The sequence below is a fragment of the Etheostoma spectabile genome, chromosome 13 (assembly GCF_008692095.1).
Source record: "Etheostoma spectabile isolate EspeVRDwgs_2016 chromosome 13, UIUC_Espe_1.0, whole genome shotgun sequence".
In the NCBI taxonomy this organism is placed as follows: domain Eukaryota; kingdom Metazoa; phylum Chordata; class Actinopteri; order Perciformes; family Percidae; genus Etheostoma; species Etheostoma spectabile.
Window position 1 is genome coordinate 5,971,710 of NC_045745.1, and position 7,818 is coordinate 5,979,527.

Here is a 7,818-nt window from a genome sequence, read left to right on the forward strand (position 1 = left end):
TCCTTCACTTGGGGTAAGGACTCATTCCCTACCTGAAGAAAGCCCTCCATGGGTTTCCTGCTGAGAACCTGCTGAGAATCAGTAAAAGAAATGAGGCAATGACAGGTCTGTGTCTGGCCTTGTTGCTGTGTTGATTTCTTTGAGAGCATGCTTTTTTTCTCATTTTGATTTAACTGCAGAGTCCTACATTGTAATTGCAAATGCTTTTTTCTCCAGCATCTCCCCGTGTGAAATGTGGCTCCACCTTTTGTCTTCCCCGTGGGATACCCACAATACCCTGTTCCTCCCGCCGCCGGCCTCCCGGGCTTTCACAGAGAGAGCCATGTCACAACAAAGGAAGGGTTTGGCTCTATCATTTCTTTTAATGCTAAAACACAAAGTGACGCTGTCAGAAATACTCCGAGGCAAAACACAAAGACTTTCTGTTCCTGCCCCTCTCCCCCCCCAAGCGACCACAAACATGGTGACAGCACCCAGGAGTTGCTGCAGAGCTTTTTTTAAAGCAACATATTTTTTTGTACTGGAAATACATTAGTCATAAGGGGAAGGAGAGGGAGGAACGTGGGCAATTGAAGTTTTGCAATAACATCTCAAATGCCCCACATTTCCACTCTAGCAGTAGTATGGAAAAGTTTGAGAAGAAAGAGAAAGTTTGATGTAAGAACATAAAAAGGAATAATGCTAGATACCTCGGGAGCTTGCTCGCTTTGCACATTCCTGTGAAGAGCAAAGAGGGCCTTTTTAAAAAGCTTGTATAATTGATTCCACCCAGAGGTAACCCAAGGCAATCACCTACCCCACCAAAAGAGAACACTGAAGTCCTGTGTAAAGAGCGCCTGTTTTTGTGCCGTGCTATTGCTCTCCAGTCCCTGCCATCTTTTCTAGTGGAGCTTTCATCTGCGAGGGTGAATAAGTGTGAAGTGAGGCAAAGCTGAATAAACATTGTCTCAATAGGTGATTGATGGATCAATTTGAGTCCCTCGTTTCCTAGCGCTGGTGGCGGCATTCACATTGATTATGTTGCCTGTGATCGCTGGCCAAAACACAGTCCTTGAAATGAGTATGTCTGTTGGAAAACGTCCAGCACTGGCTCAGTCAAACAGATGGCTCCCAATGCTGCAGTCATATCCATATTAATGGCGTGATTACAATGCATTACAATCGAGAGATTTTGTCATTAACGTTGTGATTTAAAAAGCAATTATGGGTTTTGATTATCCTTACCGCCGCTATAAGGTGTGTGTGTGTGTGTGTGTGTGTGTGTGGGTGTGTGTGTGTGTGTGTGTGTTGTGTGTGTGTGTGTGTGGTGTGTGTGTGTGTGTGTGTGTGTGTGTGTGTGTGTGTGTGTGTGTGTGTGTGTGTGTGTGTGTTGCTTGGCTGATTGATTCCTCAGCTGAGGACTGTGTTTAGCCTCCTGCCTGACTGACACCTAATGAGCTGAAATAGTATCTGCATAATGATGAAGGGGAGCAGCATCCAGCAAGGATGAGAGTCAAGAATATGAAGATGGTCATGAGTACATTATTGTTGGTGAGAATGGATGTTATGCAGATATGTGTGTGTGTTAGTGTGTGTTTCTTTGCTTCATATATTGTGGAAATACAAAACAATGGAAATGGGTTGGTAGTTCCTGGAATGTTGTGACAGCTGTACCTGCTGGTGGTTGATGGGAATGTGTTTTGCATTTGTGGGTGGATCGTGTTTTTTGCTTTGTTATTACCAGAGATAAGATTGCTAGAAGAAAACACAGAAGGATTCCAGGGTTGGTCCAAAACTTTGGTCCAGACTGAAATATCTCAACAGCTGTGACAGATGTTCATAAAGGTGGGTACAGACATCCATGGTGCCCATAGGATGAAAGCTAATGACTTTGGTGGTAGTCTTCACAGGTAGGCTATATCCAAACCCTAGAACCTTAGACCCAACCCGCGAGCCGTATGGGTTCGGATGCACAGTTTATACGGTCACCTGGGTCCGGTTAAGTTCTGTTACCTCGGGTCCCGGGTCTGTTTAACATTGGTGTATATGTAGGCTGATACCAGGGGTTGGGCCTTTGGGTTTTAACAATTCAATTCAATTCAATTTTCAATTCAATTTTATTTATAGTATCAATTCATAACAAGCGTTATCTCAAGACACTTTACAGATAGAGCAGGTCTAGACCACACTCCAGAATTTACAAGGACCCAACAGTTCTAGTAGTTTCCTCCAGAGCAAGCAACAGTGCGACTGATTCCAATTTGGATTCTTCCTTTTGATTCCAGTTCTTATTGATTCTTGATTCCGATCCTATTAAGGGTAAAGTTAAAATGGGTCACATACTTATTTAACAGATGAGAGGAAAATAAAAATAAAAAATTCTATGGTGATTTACAGTTTCACCGGGCTTTTCCAACATAAGATAAAGCCACACTTCAGAGCGCCACACAAGCACCTGGAAGTACGTGGCCGCCACGGAAACCAAAACTTGTGTGTGTTAAATTTGTAACCAATAATCAGATTATATGCGGGTATATAATCAGACAAATACCCGCAAAAATAAAGATATTACAGCCCCAGCGTTACTTTGTTAAATTACAGTTACATTCCTGTATTTATGTCTATTTTCTATATTGGTCCATTAATGATTTTTTTAAATCTATTTTTGAACTGAATGATATTACGGCTCTGTTTGACGTCATTGTTCAGTCCGTTCCATAAGGTCACCCCCCCCCAAACTGAAACACACATGCTTTTAACAGTAGTCCGCACAACATCGTCTCTTTCCTGAAACATTACACGTATGTTCCAAGGCAAATTATTTTCTTAAACTTTAAACATAAATTGTGCAGTTTGAATGTTACAATGTCCATAAATAAAACTTTACAGCAGAGTTAAACACGGTCACCCGTTTTGTTCTCTATAGCTAGTTTCACCCTTAATGACAACTATGCCGGGTGAATTTTTTTTTAGAACTCACCCGTTTAAATTATTACAAGGCTTAGTTATGCATAATTAAGGGGGTTTTGCTTTAGTGACAGGAGGCTGGTGTCACAGGAGGCGAGCACGCTGTAGGCACTCAGCTCCTTCTGCAACCACCGCTACGCCCGTCTTTAGGTTAGCCAACGGGAGACACTGCCCAGAGTGGGAGAGAGGGAGAGTGGGAGAGAGGGAGAGTGGGAGAGTGGGAGAGAGGGAGAGTGGGAGAGAGGGAGAGTGGGAGCCACCCACGTTGAGCTTCATTTTGGCTCTTCAAAAACCCATGGGTGACGTCACAGAGACCACCTCCATATTTTAAAGAGATTATCATTGAAAGTCAAATTAAAACTTCACAACCTCACCCTACTTGATCAGCAGATTATGATATTAACAGTTAAAGAGATTGTAGAAGAATTTCTTTGATTACAAAAAGCCCTGAAATCCAAACACAAATGTTCAAGTCACGAGAGAGACACAACAAAACTCTACCCCCCTTACACCAATAATCTCACCAGATGAATAAGGGCGAAAGGGAGAAAAATGAGTACAGTTGAGTAAATGTAAGACACTGTGTTGCTCTTTTAAAGCATGTGCTATTTAAAAACTTGTAAAGGGCAACACTGTCTTCCCTGATGAAGGGAAACAGACAGTCTAAAAATGTGTTCCCATCTTCTACCTCCTCTCTGTTATTACCTCAGGTGTGAAATCTTTCCCTGCTCACACCGGAGAACCAAGCGGGCGTGCTCAGCTGTGAAATTGTATCTTTTCTGCTCCCTCCGCCCCGTCCCACCAGCTCCCATCCCGTCCTCCGACAAGATGGCTTAAAAAAAGCAGCGCTTCCTGTTGTGAGGGGAAGCCGTTCTGCTCCACAGCTGAATAATAATAATCTATGTGCCTTCTTCTGCATTCTGGCTGATAGTGAATGGATCAGAAACACCTTGACACGGCAGTTCAGTGGCTGTAAGATGCTGTCACGAGTTGAGATGGCTGACTTCTCACATTACTGAGTGCTAATTTTCTCTTGTAAGCGCACTCAGAGAAAATGAATCATACACAGAGCTGAAAAGCTCCATCTGGGGACATTTGAATTGAGATGTAATGAAAGCACTTCATAAAAGGTGCCTCCGTTAACATTACAAGGTAGTTTAAGCACATTTTTAAACGCAGTCTGTGATGATGGGTTGGTGCAGTGAGGCGGCTTGGGGCCTGCTTGGCTAACCCTCTGCAGGTCCACTCTGGCTTCTCCCATGTCTTGACAGCGATGTCCTATTTTCTCTGTGGCTTCCCCCGTGAGAGCAGATAGTTCTTCCACACCTCTCAACACTGCCAGGGGGGCAAGAGAACAGCATTTTGCCCGAAGTCACATGGCTCACACAGTGCTGGCCTGAACGATGACATGTCACTGTGCTAAAATAAAAGACACAATCCAGAGGGCTCCTCCTCACATGACAGAGACTTTCCTTGTGTTTACTCATTCAGAATACAATAGCTTTAAATTGCATTTGAGCTAATTGCATCAGGTATGGTTGTATGAGAACTTGTCACAGAGTCAGGTAAAATTACAATTAAAGATTCCAGCTGTATTTATTTGGTGTCACCTGTGGTTACTGGTGGTAACAGCAAATGTGGTTCAATACTCCAGGTCCCAGAAGTCTATTTTTTGGGGCATTTTAGGCCTTTATTTGAGTAGGGCAGCTTAGACGTGAAAGGGGGAATGCCATGATGTAAATGTAAATGTAAACCTCCATACATGGGCGCCCGCTCCACCAGGTGAGCTATCCAGGCGCCCCAAACCAACTGTTTTAACAAAAAAAAGCCAGTCAATAATCAGCCTTTTCTTTTATTCCATGAGCAACCACCCTTTTATGTCATGCTGGCTACGCTACGACACCCCCGCTCATCACTGACGTCGCTCAACAGCACCTGCCGTTCTCGCTCGGACTAATGCCTGGTTGTTTATGTATTTCTATATGCTCGTGTAACTTTGTAAGTCTGTGTTAGTATCTCTCGTGTGTGTAAATGAAATTTGAATCGTGTGTGGGATTGGTGGACCCCGCCACCATATGAAAGCTGCTGTATACAGAGGTATATGCTGACGGTAAATAGAGCTGCTGCTGAGAAAATGCAGACCATGTTCTATCAAAAGTGTGTTTGGTTCCATGAAAATCCTAGAGCATATTACTTTAAAAGATATTGGAGGTCAACTAAAACACACAAACACTGAACATTGAACAGACAATGCTGTGAAGTCAGCTTTCTTCTGTGGTGATGGTTTACAAGCACTAATACTGAGGTATAAGCTCAAGCATAGATCATTATTATTGCTCAACTGATTTACCACCTGGAATCATTTTCAAAGTGTGAGCTTATCCCACTGGTGTGTCTTTCAAGTGTGATTTACTTCCTCTGCAGCACAAAATGTTGGTGAGACATACTGCCTGCAATAAATCCCTTCCCCATGAAAATGTTTCTGAGGATCTCTCCTGCACGGGAAGCATAATATTCTAGCTTTTAAAAGATGTGGCAATAACACCAGTGGGGGCATTTAAATGTGAGCAACAGTAACACATCGCATACAGGTTGAGTACTGCAGGCTGCACCAAAATGTCAGTAAAAAGAAGAGGGTTACATAAATGAATGAACTAGACAGTGTTAGTTGAAAGACAAAATGTTGCATCTCTGACCAAACATATAGCATGGCTAAAACTACTCATGGTATACATTTACATATTTTGATATCCTAGCACACCTTTACCAATAACTATATCTTTTGAAGCCTTTCAACAGGCAACATGATCTCCAAACTCATTATACCAGAATAGTGTTTCCCTCCTGCAGCCCTCAGTGGAGTGATGCTGACAGAGTGAATGCCTGCAGAATATTTTAACAGGACTGTGGGGAGAGCCAGAGAAAAAACAAAGCCCTCCAATATGATCTCTGAGGACCCCGCAGCAATCCACTGTTCTCCTCCCGCCATCGCCATTACTGACACTATTGATTATGGCCCTGGGAGTGATGATAGCATTCCGCTCTCCCCTTCCAGCGGAAGCCACAATCATGCCGCCGTGTTTCCTAAATGATAGACTGTCTCGAAAATGAAAGAGGAGGTGAGGGCTGGAGAGAGAGATAAGGGTGATTGAGAGAGATAGGAGAGGGAGGCGGTGGGAATTGAGGGTGCTGAGGGGGGTATTAATATGGCTTGGTTAGTTTTTCATAGCTGCTGAGGAATGTAATGTTCCTGTCGGCCGTATTAAAACATGGGGGCATGGTGTCAGAGTTGTGTCGGAGGCAGCAAGGCCTCTGTGGATACATGAAAATGGCGTAATTGCCTCTTTGGCTGTTTGAATTGCTAACAAGGGAGTCTGACATTTTCAAATAGTCCTGATTGTGGAGAGCTTGGAACACCCAGGCAGTCAAGGTTCTTATGTTATTGGTTGCGTTTAAATGAGACAAGGGGCAGCCTGCTTGTGCATATAAAAAAAATCAACTGGAATGTCATGTGGAAAGTTGACATAGAAATGAGTGGGAAGTTTTTGTCTGTTAGGACACCCACACTACACGTCACACTCCAGTTGGCTCCTTGATTTAATTAGCACAGTGGAGCTTCAATTAGCTGCAATAGTAAATCAGATAGTACTTCTTTATCAAAGGCACCGAGTTTATAGGCCCAGTAGGATTGTATTCTGTCCTCCCCAGGGAAGACAATGGATCGCAGTCAGCCTTAAATGGAGGATTATAGAGGGATTACAAGAGGACTTTACCACTTCAAACCACTTCTGTATCTGGGTCTTTGTCTGCGACCTGCAGCAGACTCAGTCCCTGTCGGGAACAGAGAATTGGAGTGTTAAACTAAATCACCTTTGGTTGGTTGCTCCAAGTTAGGTTTGCAGCTGTGACTTGGATGCTCAGTACTGTATATTCTCTGCCCTGATAGTCGAGATAACAAAGCACAAAGGATTTTTGAGCATGCACAGTCTTGTTCAGTGCTACCTTGTTTCATTTTCACACACAGCACAGTCACGCTTTGGAGTCACAGAGCACTACCACTGCTTTCCATTCTCCCTAGTACTATACCTGTGCATGCTTATTATATGTAATCTGTGTTATCTCTGTTGCTACGGTCTCATCTGACATTCTCAGAAGAATCCTAAAATAAAATCATGAGGATACCAGTATGTTTATGTTAAATTGATGCTTAGTGTTAGGGGGTTATTGTACAGAGATAATTTCTGACACCATGAAACATATCATCAGAATGATGCCCTGCACAAAGAAATAACTGAACAAAATACACCCAGGGGTTTACTAATATCAGTAGGATTCATCCTCGAATATCAAAGACACATTTTATAGAAATTTGGCAATTAGTTTTCAAGATACTTTCAAGGATGCCTTATGCTTTAAGTGTGTGTCCTATCCACCTTCTCATCCACAGCTGCAGAGCCAGCAAGACCATCAAAGGACCAGATGAAAGGCTGACCCAGAGAGCTCAGCTCTCCAGTCCAAACACTGACATATGCTGCTGCAGCCACGGTGAGGGGGAAGCAGATGGAGAACGGCCCTGAAAGGTAGCAGCCACATCAATGATTGTGTGTGTGTGTGTGTGTGTGATGGTGGGTGGGAGACACAGTCAGGATGTGATCCTTGAGGACTTAAGCATGACTTAAATCTCGCCTTGTGTTTTATATGTGCATTTTGATACACACCTGCCACACTGAGCCCACCGAGCTGCTGTGGGTTTCCAGATGTTCTAGTTTGCATGTGTGCAACAGTCTAATGAGGGCCGCTGAAATGTTCCTATGCGTCAGTGACAGAGTGAAGAAATTAAGTGGTAATGATGTATGTTAGAAGCCCATGTTT

The 7,818-nt window shown here is 43.4% G+C and overlaps 1 long non-coding RNA gene across 1 annotated transcript in view; it reads left to right on the forward strand.

Moving 5' to 3' along the window:
• LOC116700541 (uncharacterized) overlaps positions 1-7,548 on the forward strand; it is a 13,378-nt gene extending 5,830 nt beyond the window's left edge. The window contains exon 3 of the long non-coding RNA XR_004334680.1: positions 7,400-7,548. This is a non-coding gene — a long non-coding RNA (uncharacterized LOC116700541). The remainder of the gene's footprint in view (positions 1-7,399) is intronic.
• The last annotated feature ends 270 nt before the right edge of the window (positions 7,549-7,818 follow it).